The sequence below is a fragment of the Arachis hypogaea genome, chromosome 17, assembly GCF_003086295.3.
Source record: "Arachis hypogaea cultivar Tifrunner chromosome 17, arahy.Tifrunner.gnm2.J5K5, whole genome shotgun sequence".
NCBI classification, from domain to species: Eukaryota; Viridiplantae; Streptophyta; class Magnoliopsida; order Fabales; family Fabaceae; genus Arachis; species Arachis hypogaea.
In genome coordinates, this window is record NC_092052.1 from 133,445,982 (window position 1) to 133,459,736 (window position 13,755).

Below are 13,755 nucleotides of genomic sequence, written 5' to 3' on the forward strand. Positions count from 1 at the left end.
GTGACTTGTTTCCCTCTTTTATGGTATATAAGTCGGATTTATCGCTTTATGTTAGCAGTTTTCAACTTGTTTTCCCTCTTTTATGTTCTGATTGTTGCTTTTTAGAATTTTCTGAATTTTTCTGCATCTTGATTATGAGTGTGTGTGTGGGACATATTTTTCTACATTTTGATTTTTTTTGCCTTTTGAGTGAAGAATATGATTCCGAAGACTTTTGAGTGACTTGTTTCCCTCTTTTATGGTATATAAGTCAGATTTATCGCTTTATGTTAGCAGTTTTCAACTTGTTTTCCCTCTTTTATGTTCTGATTGTTGCTTCTTAGAATTTTCTGAATTTTTCTGCATCTTGATTATGAGTATGTGTGGGAATATTTTTCTGCATTTTGAATTTTTCTGCCTTTTGAGTGAAGAATATGATTCCGAAGACTTTTTGAGTGACTTGTTTCCCTCTTTTATGGTTGGTACGCGGAATCGTGATTTCACACTTTTTTTACAACTCCGCGCAACTAGCCAGCAAGTGCACTGGGTCGTCCAAGTAATACCTTACGTGAGTAAGGGTCGATCCCACGGAGATTGTTGGCTTAAAACAAGCTATGGTTATCTTGTAATTCTTAGTCAGGAGATTTAAATGGGATAATTGATTTTGTTTATGAAAAATAGATAACATGAAATAAATAGTACTTGTGATTCAGTAATGAGAAACAGGTTGGGGTTTCGGAGATGCTCTATCATCTGAATCTCTGCTTTTCTACTGTCTTCTTCTCCAAACATGCATGGCTTCCTTCAATGGCAAGCTTTATGATCCTCTCAGTGAAAATGGTCCTCTACGGTTTCTGAATGGCTAATCAATTGTCAGATTTCTCGTCTCGGATGAAAAATACCAAGTACAGCTACCGCATGGCTAATTATCTGTCGGTTCTCGCTAGCGTCGGAATAGGATCCATTGATCCTTTTGCACACTGTCGCTGCGCCCAACATTCGCAGGTTTGAAGCTCATCACAGTCATCCCTTCCCAGATCCTACTTGGAATACCACAGACAAGGTTTAGACTTTCCGGATCCCAGGAATGCTGCCAAGTGGTTCTAGCCTATACCACGAAGGTTCTAACCTCCGGACTCGGTCCGTTGATTAGAAACCCAAGAGATACACACTCAAGCTATCGCCCAATGACTACGTTGAGCTCAGATAGAACGGATGTGGTTGTCAGGCACGCGTTCATAGAATTGAGAATAATGATGAGTGTTACGGATCATCACATTCTCCAGATTGAAGTACGAGTGAATATCTTAGAACAGAATCAAGCGTGATTGAATAGAAAACAGTAGTAATTGTATTAATCCATTGAAACACAGCAGAGCTCCTCACCCCCACCTATGGGGTTTAGAGACTCATGCCGTCAAAGATACAATATGGAATGTAAAAATTTCATGAGGTGCTGAATGAATCTCTAAAAGTAATTTTTATACTAAACTAGTAACTTAGGTTTACAGAAAATGAGTAACTAAGTGCAGATAGTGCAAAAATCCACTTCTGGGACCCACTTGGTGCGTGCCTGGGCTGAGCTTTCAAGCTTTCACGTGCATATGCCCAAAGTTGGCGTTAAACGCCACTCTGGGTGCCAGAATAGGCGTTTAACGCCGAAAAAGGTGCCAGTTCTGGCGTTTTACGCCAGAAAGTTTTAGGCTGATTTTGAACGCCAGTTTGGACCATCAAATCTCGAACAAAGTATGAACTATTATATATTGCTAGAAAGCCCAAGATGTCTACTTTCCAACGCAACTAAGAGCGCGCCAATTGGGCTTCTGTAGCTCCAGAAAATCCACTTCGAGTGCAGGAGGGTCAGAATCTAACAGCATTTGTAGTTCTTTTTCAGCCTCTGAATCAGATTTTTGCTCAGGTCCCTCAATTTCAACCAAAAAATACCTGAAATTACAGAAAAATACACAACCTCATAGTAAAGTCCAGAAATGTGATTTTTGAATAAAAACTAATAAAAATATAACAAAAAGTAAATAAAACATACTAAAAACTATGTAAGAACAATGCCAAAAAGGGTATAAATTATCCGCTCATCAATGGTATATAAGTCAGATTTATCGCTTTATGTTAGCAGTTTTGAACTTGATTTGCTGAATATTGTGATATAGAATTTGGTAATTGTTTGTTATGGTTTACCTCTTCCCCTTATTAGATGCATATGCAATTGTATTTTATGGCTATTTTAATATTTTTATACAGCAACTTAATGAAAAATGGAGCAACTTCAAAGAGGAAAAGACTGGTAAAAAAGTATCAAGCTCATGCAAAATTTAAAGAATTTAAAATGAAGGAAGTATCTTCTGCTGCGAAACTAGTTCGAAATTTTATAACCAAAGGTGATAAAGGAAGTAATCAAGCCAAAATAGCACAACAGCCTAAGAGAAAAATTTCAAAAATTGGAGACAAACAAAGTAGGGAGAATTCAATGGAAGGGAGAAATAAAACACTTGTAGACAATGTTATGAACCGGTCTTTGAGGTCTTCCCATAACCAAGTGAGGAGTAATGTTCAACTAGAAGAACAACCAATTCCTAAGAAGATGAAGAGCAAGGCAAAGTGTCCAGCAATGACTCTTGATGCCTTTTTGCATACAGAAGGAGTAGAAGTGGAAAGAGAAGAGGAAGATAACTTTAAGTCAATTGGTGAGAATGCTGGAGCTACTGAAAAAGAACCAGCTAACTTGACAAACTTAAAAAATAACTTAAAGCGTCCAGCAATGACTCTTGATGCTTGTTTGGGTGACCAAGGAATTCATGTGGAAAGAGAAGAGGAACATACTGAAGTTCCAACTACTGAGGATGCTAGATCTAGGCCATCCCCGAATAATGGAGAAAATGTTCATATCTCCTCTGAGGAAGATTATATTGGTGAACATGAAAGTGACAATTTTGATGTAGAAGGAGATCAAGTTATGGAAGAGGCTCAAGTAGAAGGTGATGTAATTTAGTTTGTTGCTATTTGTTTTACATTTTCTTTTTATCTATGAGCATGGGGCTGCCCTTTCCATACCTTTCACGGTATCCCTCTCCATATATGATTCACGGTTGTCTTTGATTTTAATTTGTACTATTTCTCAATTTTTAATTTAGTTATTTCAAAGGTTAAAAAGACACGTGGAAAAACAAGATGCCTAAAGATTCATGCAAGAACTTGGGAAGAAAGGGAGGAAGTGACTTTTGACCAGGGAGCAACCGTGGGGCCAACTGCTCAAAGAGTGAAGGATTTAACTAATTTTATTGGAACAATGGGAAGGAATAGTGATTTTATTATCTTGATGTACACTAATTGGAAAGCTGTGCCTAAGCAAATCAAAAAGCGCATTTGGAAGTATATTAATGTAAGCTCCATTTATCTTTATGTTTATGCCATATGTTAATAATCTTTTTATGCATATGATATGATGAAATTGATGTGTTTGTAGTCAAAGTTCATTCTTCCAAAATCTTCAAAGTTATGGGTGATGATTGGTGTTCAAGGAGCATGGAAGCGTTACAAAACAAGAATAAAAAAGAAGCATTTTGAACCATATTCTGGAAATATTGAGGATATGTTGGTGAATCGTCCTTTGGAAATTTTAGAATACAATTTCAGAAGCTAATTGCATATTGGAGTATTCCAACTGTCAAAGTGAGCTAGAGGATTTCAATTATTATTATTTGATATGATCAAGTATAATTCTTTCAATTTTTATATTTTTTTCATCATTGTTTATTTTAAACACAGGCCATGTGTGTTATAAATTCTGAAAATCGCAAGAAGCAACAATGGAGGCATAAAATGGGACCAATCAATTTTGCAAGAGTGCGTGTTAATTTGGTAAGGTCACATTTGAGTTAAAATTCTCTACTTGTTACTTCTCCCTAATTTTAGTATGTTATAATTTTGTAATTGTTATCTTGATCTGTAGTGTGAGAAAAAAGAGAACAAAGAGGAACCAAATCAAGCTGAAATATTTGTTGCAACTCGGAATGGACTAAAAGGGAAAACACTTGATATAGAAACACAAGCTGTTATGTAAGTTACTCTATAATTTTTTTGTTTTAGTTGTTGTTTTATGACTGTCATGGATGCTATTTTTTTGCTGTTTTATGGCTATCGTGATTGTTGTTATGGTATCTATTTTGTGGCTGTTTCATGGCTGTTTCATGGCTGATTTAGTTGCTGTTTTATGGCTATTTTATGCCTATTTTATGGCTGTCATGGCAGCTATTTTATGACTGTTTTATGGCTATTGTGGTTGTTGTTTTAGTATCTACTTTATGACTGTTTTGTGGTTGTCATGGTTGCTGACTTGCTGCTTTCTTTTTTATGGCTGATTTAATTGCTGTTCTATGGCTATTTTATGCCTATTTTATGGCTATCGTGGTTGTTGTTTTAGTATCTACTTATGGCTATTTTATGGCTGTCATGGCTGCTATTTTATGGCTGTTTCATGGCTGTTTTATGGCTGATTTATATGCTGTTCTATGGCTATTTTATGCATATTTTATGGCTATCATGGACTGCTATTTTATAGTTATTTCATGGCTGTTTTATGGCTGATTTAATTGTTGTTCTATGACAATTTACAACCATGTTTTATGGCTATCATGGACTGCTATTTTATGGCTCTTTTATGGCTATTTTGGATTACTGTCCCTATTAGTTATCAATAGGTTTTTGGATTCTTTCATTGAATTTTTATCACTAAAAATAGACATATCATATATTTGTGTGTATAGGATAAACTTGATGATCTCCAAGAAGCTGGAGAAACTCCTACTAATGCATTTCAAAAAGTTTTTGGTAAAGAGAATCCAGGAAGAGTTCGATGTTATGGAAGAACTGTTACAAAAACTTCTCTTAAGAAAAATAAAGAAATAGATGAAATCAAAAAACAAAGTGAAGAGAAGGTAACAACTTTAAAAACTGAATTAGACGACCATAAGCAATGACTGCAAGGATTGGAAGATATTGTGAAACTTATGTTGCAACAAACTTCTCCTGGTATGAATGTTGATGAAGCGCTTTCTCTCTTGCGATCTAAGCAATCGTCTGCAAATAGTGCTCAAGATCCAAATTTAGTTCCTCAGCATTCTCCTCCATCGACTCATATACCAAATCATGATTAGGTATATGTATGCTAAATTGTTGTACCACTTGAGTATACATATTATTGTATAGCTGATGTTTTGACTATAATTTTTTTGTTCATTTAAATTTGACTGCAGCTTTCTTATTGTTGGATGAAGTTTTCTGAAGACATAAAGACAATTCTTGGCACAATGGTGAAGCACAAAGTCTTTTTGGTTTTAAGTGGACAAATTAGTTTCTTTTTTGTTTAAGTTCATTAGCAGAAAAACATGTATTTTGCTTACTTAGGTTTATTATTTATTTGACTTGGTAACTTATTAGCAAGTATATATGTTAATTGGTACTTGGAAGACCTTTCTATATATATATATATATATGCAATATATATTATTAGCTTATTCAAATGCGGGTGTTATATATTCTTCAAATGTCATATAAATATAACAAAGATAAAAAAAATTATTTTAGATATTAAAAAAGAGAATCTAAGAAAAATTCAATAAGGTGTTGCTTTAGGTATTAAAAAAAGATAACTGTAAATAAACCTACATAAGTGTTGCATTAGGTCTATAAAAAAGGCAACTTAAAAAAACTTGGACAAGTGTTGCTTTAGGTATATGAAAAGGCAACTTAAAAAAACTTGCACAAGTGTTGCTTTAGGTATATGAAAAAGCAACTTAAAAAATTCTGGACAAGTGTTGCTTTATGTATTAGAAAATACAACTCGTAAAAAGTGTTGCCATAGCATTTTATATAAAGCGTTGTGTTTGGGTGCTCTAAGGTAACCCTTTCGCGGAGTTGCTTTATTTGCAGAAAAGGCAACGTTTTTTGAAGGTTGCCAAAAAAAGGGTTCCCTTTAATATACAAATGCCTTAGACCAAAGGTAACGACCGTATAGCCAACCCCCAAAAAGCGTTGCTTTTTGTCAGAAAGTGTTGCCTTTTATCAAAGGCAACACTTTCTCTTATTATAAACAACGTTTTTAAAGGGTTGCCTCAGCCCGAATTTGTTGTAGTGGGACATTCTAGGCTATTGTTTTAATTTAGACAACCCACTTGAATCTAGATGTAACAGGTAATAGATGACTAAATATATAAATGGCTTATATTGTCTATAAGTATAGTATTTATAAGTAGTTATAAGATTTTAAGAACACTTAAAAAATTAATTTTAATTATAAGAAATAATAATACATTATCACTTAGAAGGTTTGAAGAGTTAAAAATAATAAATTATCTTAACTAATTAATAAAAAGTTATTCTATTTTTAGCTAATGTTGGTTCTAATAATGACATGGAGCTTTTAAAATTAGTCAAAGTGATTTTATGAAATGTTTTAGTTTTACAATAAATTTTATTCAATGAACACAAAATTAAAGAAAAAAAATTCTTATATTTCTCATAAAACATTAAAAACATTATTACCATAGTTGTTGTTCAGATCTTGGTCCAGATAACTCAGAACTATAAACTTAAAAAAGGTTAGGTCATTTTAAAGAAGTCCAATAACTTGCTAATTCAATTCAACAAGACCTTAACCAACATGGATCGACCTATTCGACTTGATCGAAGCATGGGTTCCGTAACCTGCAACCGATTCGACTTGCGTGACAAACAAAAACTTATTATCCACTACTTCTGAAGATATTTACAAACTTAATAACTACTCTAATATGAAGTAACTCCCTAAATATCAATATAGTAATTATCCAATATCCACTACTACAAGAAGAAATATTCTGCAGTGATGATCAAGTCATCACTTTTTCTATAAATACCTCATTAACCTATAGAATTATCTAATAGATTAACGGATTTACAAATCGATCTCCATATATAAAGAGAGACAACCATGGACATCCATCCTACAACTTGCTTAAAGCATGACTTCTTTAAATTCGACTTTTAACAGAACACTGTTCATACTCTAATCCATCTAACTCGGAACCATAGATCCAAAAAAGATTGGGCCATTTTAAGGAAACTCAATAACTTGCTGATCCAATTCAATAGGACCATAATAAACATGGGTTGACCTGCCCAACTTGCTCAGAGCGCGGGCTCTGTAACATGCAACTGACTCGACTTGCATGACAAGTAAAGGCTTGTCACTCTACTACTTCTGAAGATATCTACAAGCTTGGTAACTATTCCAAAGTGGAGTAACTCCCCAAATATCAGGAGAGTAACTATCTATTACCATAAGAGGAAAGATGCTGCAGTGATGATCAAATCATCACTTTTTCTATAAATACTTCATCAATCTCTGGTATTGATCAATTTCAATTCTTATAAACATATCTAGAACTCTTGATAACTACTTAAATATGAGAGTCCCTTGCAAGTACCTCCTACCATTCTTCAGAGTTGACGCAAAGCCACATCCAAGTAACTTCACACCTTCTTTGACCTCTTTTTTAAGCCCAATTACATATAGCCCATTTTAAGTACGCTTTGACACTATCGTAAATTTTCAAACCATAACCATATACTCATTATCAACTATCATAGTTGGTTTTCTTGAACAAATATTAATACATACATATTATAAAAAGTATAAAAGAAAAATAGAAGAGAATTTAATCTTGAAGAAATAAATCATCATTAATAAAATGAAATTGAACAACTATTTAAAAAAAACGATTAAAATTAAACATTTTGATATGATGTATTAATAATGAATTTTAATTTGAATAAAAAAAATATGGATAAAATAAAAAATATTGTCATATATTTAAAATAGTAAAACATTTGTGTGGTTTTATAACTTTAGTTACAATTTAGAAGTGTTATCAAAATTTCATAATAACTTTGGATGCTAAATCATAAAATATTATCATAAAGTTGACTTATATATTATTAACTCATAAATCTGGTTTAAACTTGGTATAAATTCATAAAATTGACTTAAATAGTTAAAATTTTATCGAGTTTAAAATCAGATAAAGGTTTAGAGAATAAATTCAGTCATAATTTAGGGTTGGGTCTGATTTAGGTGAATTTGATTTTGTCTACTCATAAACACTATAGTTAATATTCAAATTCATCTCTGAAAGATTATCTATTCATATCAGTCCCTAAAGATATAACTGCAAATTAAATCGGTTCTTTCATAAGTCACATGATAATATCACGTTAAGTGACACTAACACATGATATGATGACATGGCAAGTTAATAACACGTGTCAGAAAGTGATGGATTAATGTATCATCTGATACGTCATGAACTTATATAAAGTCAAATTAATTTCTGAAAATATACATATGAATCATTTTTTTATCCCTAAAAATTTAAAAATTGATCAAATAAGCACTACAAGAAACACCGTTAAAATCGACAGCTAGGCCGTCGATAATATTGAAAAACGATGGCAAAATTTTAATAAAATCGACGGCTTGCCAGTCCGTCGATAATAATTCAATAAAATCGACAACCTTGTCGTCTATAACATGAGTTTGAGAATTTTACATGCTTAATAAAATCGACAGGTTTATCGTCGATATTATTATAAAAAATCGACAACCTTTTCGTCGATATTTGATTCATTAAAATTGACAAAACAGCCGTCGATTTAATTATTAAATAATCGTCAAGTATGTCGTCGATATTTTTATTTTCTTTTGTATATTTTAAATTTAAAAAGTAATAAGAGTGTCGTCAATTTTAATAGTCATATTTTTTTTATTGGAAAAATAGTTGACAATTAATACAAATAAACTTTTAAATATAGAAATAAAATTTATACTAAATATTAGATAACGAGGCAACTAAACTTTTAAATATAAAAATAAAATTTGTACTAAATATCAGATAATCAATTTACAAACTTATCAAAATAATAAATAATCCTTTATCATAAAGATTCAAGACAACATAAATATGATAGTCCTATAGACTATAGTATATAAACAGAATTACTTCTCCATTCTTAGTTGAGATTAGACATAATTTCATTTATTTCCATTTGCATTTCTCAAAAACTTGTTCTACAACTTCACACTTCTCAGCAGTATCCCGAATCAAATTCTTGTCTCTCTCTCAAACTCTCTAAGGAGTTATGTCGATGTTGTTGCTGCTTCTTCTTTTGGCTTGCACCACTCTTTATTTTCTCTATTATCAAAATGTAAGAAGCAGCAAAGCAAGCTACAAGCTTTTACCAAGACCTTCTCCTCTTCCCATCATTGAAAACCTACCAAGCGTTTCATAATTTCAATTATTCTTAGTGTTTATGTTAATTTTCTGATTAATTTCTGATAAATGATTTCAAATGCAAGTGTTGCTCAGAAATACCAGGTTGGTTATATAAATATAACAGTATTATTATAACTAAATATTGGTTATAGCTTCTTCCATTCACTTTACATTATTTTATATCATATTATAGCATATATGATTCTATGTTCTATAAATGGCATATGATGATATGATTAAAAAAAAAGGTTATGTGCTTCCTCTTCGACTCCATAGTCCATACGCAACGCTTACACAAAACACAACTGAGTGGTATTGAACCAATCATCATCAGCCCAAAATAACAATTAGAATAATTATTTTTTTATTTATTTTTGTCTCATGCATGTCTTTCTCTGTTTATTCTAGAATAAGGTGACTCATCATTCTGTTACGATAAGATTTCTTTTTTAGATTTGTTTGTTTTAATTTGATGAGTTGTATAGTCCTTTTTTTCTTGTATATATTGAATCAACATAATCATTGAAAGAATATATACAATTCTTTCTCATACAATCTTGGCTTCTCTGATCTTAAATAATTTTTGTTAAGTGGTAAAACTTCTTGGAAAAGAAAAACATTCTCATAATCAATTATGTCAAAATTGGTCACTATCTTCACCTTGTCTCTTCTTCTTAGCTTTGGCTTAATCTACGCCTCTCGCCCACACCTTGAATTTGATGCCGTGACGATGATCTCTTCATCATCCCTGCATGATGAGGTACGTATAGTATATCTTACTCAATAATAATTAATTCTTATTAATTAACCTCTTCAAGTGTTCGATTAGTTTTCTTATTTGGTATATAGTCATGATGCGATGATGAGACATTATTATATTTTTGTTCATATGTATTACTTTGTTTGAGGAATTAATATAATTTGGATGTGTGTGGAATGAAATTGAAGGATGTTAAGACATACAAAGAAGGAGATCAGTCGGATGATGAGAATTGTGAAGGAGAGGAATGTTTGACGAGAAGAACTCTAGCAGCTCATCTCGATTATATCTATACTCAGAATAAGCCCAGAAATTAAATCAATGCATATCACCACCCAAATATATGATCCATATCTATATAACAATACAATAATAATTTGTATATATAAATGATTCCTCATATATAATTATCATTATTATTATATGCATATATATGTAATATATACATGTATCAAAAATCAAGAGACTGAAATTTTAAAATACTACTATATTATTGTTTTGTCGATTTTTAGCAAATCGATGGTGGTTCGATTCTAATGGTCTGGGAGCGAAACCAACTCCTCTTTTGCAGGTACCAATTTTCTATAAGTGTATCAAAGTGTCTTCGATTAGACAGGTATCGAAATAACAAATAAATAAAAATTTGTAAAAGGATAAAAGAAGTTAAAGACAATAAATTCGAAAAATAAATTAACTGAAATCGGAAAAGGTTTGCATTGAAATTTAAAGAAAGCAGTAAAGGTGTCTTGAACTAAGTCGAAGGGCTTTTGGCAGGAAAATTAAAGATACTAGAAGATAAATTGCATTCGAAAGTTAAATCATTACTTGAAACATAAATTTGTTTGAAAAGATAACGTTTATAGAAAGTTAAATTGAAAAGATAAAGACATGTGGAGGGAACCCTACAGATAATTGACTCGAAGCAGACTCAGAAAGTTTCTGGAGATGTGAGTGTGCGTGAGTAATTTCTGAAACGAAGTTCCAACTCTTATTCCCTAAAGCTTTCTAGTATTTATAGTCTACTTCTATAACCGATTATTAATTACATAGCGCTGTCTTGTATGCACACTCCCAGGTAACTGTTCCCACTCTTTTGCCAATAAACGTTACCAACAAATTTCTCACATGATGAAAGCCTTCAATTTCTCCACTTACGTAACTGCTCGATCTGCTATTTCGAATACTTGTTCGACTAGGCCCGTTCGATTTAATATGGTGTTTGAAATCGAGTCCGTGTCAAGTTCCTCCGACCAATACCTGCACGTGCATCTTTTCGACAACTACTTACATCTCAATCGATCTTTTCACCGCTTCGAACTAACTTACCTTAATCAAAAATATTTTTCGACTAACAATTATATTATGAGATCTAAAAAAATTAAATTTCTTTTAGTATATAACTAACAATCATTTGACAAAATCATTTAAGTAACAAATAGGATTTATAAAGTGTAATAAATGAAATTAAATAGGATTAAAAAATATTAAAAATAGAGTATATAAAAAAAGCTACAGATTAAATTGATTAAATTTTAAAATTTTAGTAATAAAAATGACTCATGTATATATTTTTAAAAATTAATAAATTAATTTGACTATATATAAGTTTATGACATATCAGATGATATATTAACTAATTATTTTTAGATTCGTGGTATTAATGTGTTATATATTAGACTACATTTTACTTAACGAACGTAACACATTAATTATCTAACTGATAAAAAGATCGATTTGATTTATTATTGTATTTTAAGAAACTAATAATGTAATTAACTAATTTAATCTTTAGGAGATTAATTTAAAAAATAATAATTTTTAAGAGATAAATTTAAATATTAATCTTTTATATATATATATATATATATATATTCGAAAGAAAAAGATATTTTTTTGCAATTACTGTTATTTTTTATTTAAATAGTAACATTCTATGCTATAGCTGATTTTGGGATTTTTATTATCATTACTGCTTGACTATTTAATTATTAAATTTAGATCCCGGCCCTTTTCAGTTTTTTTTCTCCTGCTTTTTTTTTTTTAATTTTGTCAAAGATAAAGAAATCGTGTTTTTTGAGTCTTTAAGCTATGTTACTCTTTTATTCTTGATATGTGATGAATTAAGATTTTTGCACCGGTTTATAATTTCACTCTAGAAAAGAGCTTTGTCGATAGTATAGTCCAAACTGACAATTAAATTCCAAATATCAAAGTTTAAAATTTCTAATTCAAATTAATCGAGAGTAATTAAATCTCGGGTCGTCTTCCCTAGGAACTAATGTCAAGAGTGCACAATTTTAGTTGTGGAAAGCAAAAGGGGTGTTTTCAATAAATTAAAGAAACGAACAATTAAAGAAATTAAAGAACGATCAAAATTACAATTAATAAACTAATAAAGGAATAAAAGAACTATGTATATAATATGGACAAGTAAGATTCAAAGTTGAGGAAATTGTGGTTCAAAACATAAATGGAACCTTGACTTGGGATGAGTTATGGAATCTCTTCCTTGCCATAACCACAACTATGATAATTATGATAGATTAATCTCATTAAATCAATCCTTAACATCGAAGGATAGGTCAAGTGAGCATAATTGTTATTAATCCACAAATCCTAGCTAACTTACTAATTACCTTAGCAAGAAGCTAGCGTTATTGGAAACAATAACAACTAACAACCCAAGAATTATTACTAAATGTCGGACATTATGACTCTAACAATCCATAAACTCATTTTCCCAAGTCAAGGGGTGGAAATCTACCCCATAATTAAAATTGGCATTTCATCAAACACATGGAGGGCATAATCCTAAAACATGATAAAATTGGAAAAATGATAAAAACTATGAATCACAAATGATCAAAAATAACAAAGGCAACTCAAACAAACATGTAATAATCATCAAACATCAAATTAACCAACTAAAAATCCAAAATTGCAAAACTATGTATATATTGATAAAGGGAATTAAAATATATGAAAGTGTAGAACAAGTAATGTAATAAAAGAGAAAATTAAGGAATACTTACAATGAGATAGCTAAATCCAAGATCAAAATTGAACTATAAAATGCTACATTGAAAACCTAATTAAAACTGTAAGAGAGAATTTTGTATACTAGTACACTATTCCTACTCCTACTATGAGTTTTCTAATCTAAAAGTGAGATCCCTCTTTTGATATGTGAATGATGCCCCTTGATATAGCACTTCAAAACAAGCTTCAGCCTTCCAAAATTGGGCCAAAAGAGCTCCAAAATCGCGAGCCACGTGCTTTATTAATGAAGTCACGAGCTGGTACGTATCTGTGCGTACGCACACTTCGCTGAATTTTCACTGGTGCGTGCGCATAGAGGGTTATGCGTACGCACGCATGCTGATTTCCTTCTTGTGCGTACGGACACATCCCTGTGTACTTCTTCTTTGATTTCCTCATGTTTTCCCCATGTTGCATGCTTTTCCTCCACTCTCATCAAGCCATTCCAACCTATTATACCTGAAATCACTCGTCAAAACTATCAAGGTATCGAATGGAATGAAAGTGGAATAAAATTGGTTAAATTAAGCACAAAATATCATGTTTTCACAATTAAGCTCAACTTAGGAAAAGAACACAAAAGTATGCTATTTGAATAAATAAATGTAAGTTTATATGATGAAATCCACTCAAATCTATTCAAAATTTATT

General features: G+C 31.4%; 1 long non-coding RNA gene across 2 annotated transcripts; it reads left to right on the forward strand.

Moving 5' to 3' along the window:
* Positions 1-8,985: 8,985 nt before the first annotated feature.
* On the forward strand, positions 8,986-10,568 carry LOC114925674 (uncharacterized). Of its 2 annotated transcripts, XR_011875727.1 has the most exons (3): positions 8,986-9,237; positions 9,984-10,065; positions 10,254-10,568. It is a non-coding gene; the product is annotated as an uncharacterized lncRNA (long non-coding RNA). The 2 variants fall into 2 exon arrangements; XR_003815057.2 differs by lacking the exon at positions 8,986-9,237 and having other exon boundaries at positions 9,927-10,065; positions 10,254-10,493.
* The last annotated feature ends 3,187 nt before the right edge of the window (positions 10,569-13,755 follow it).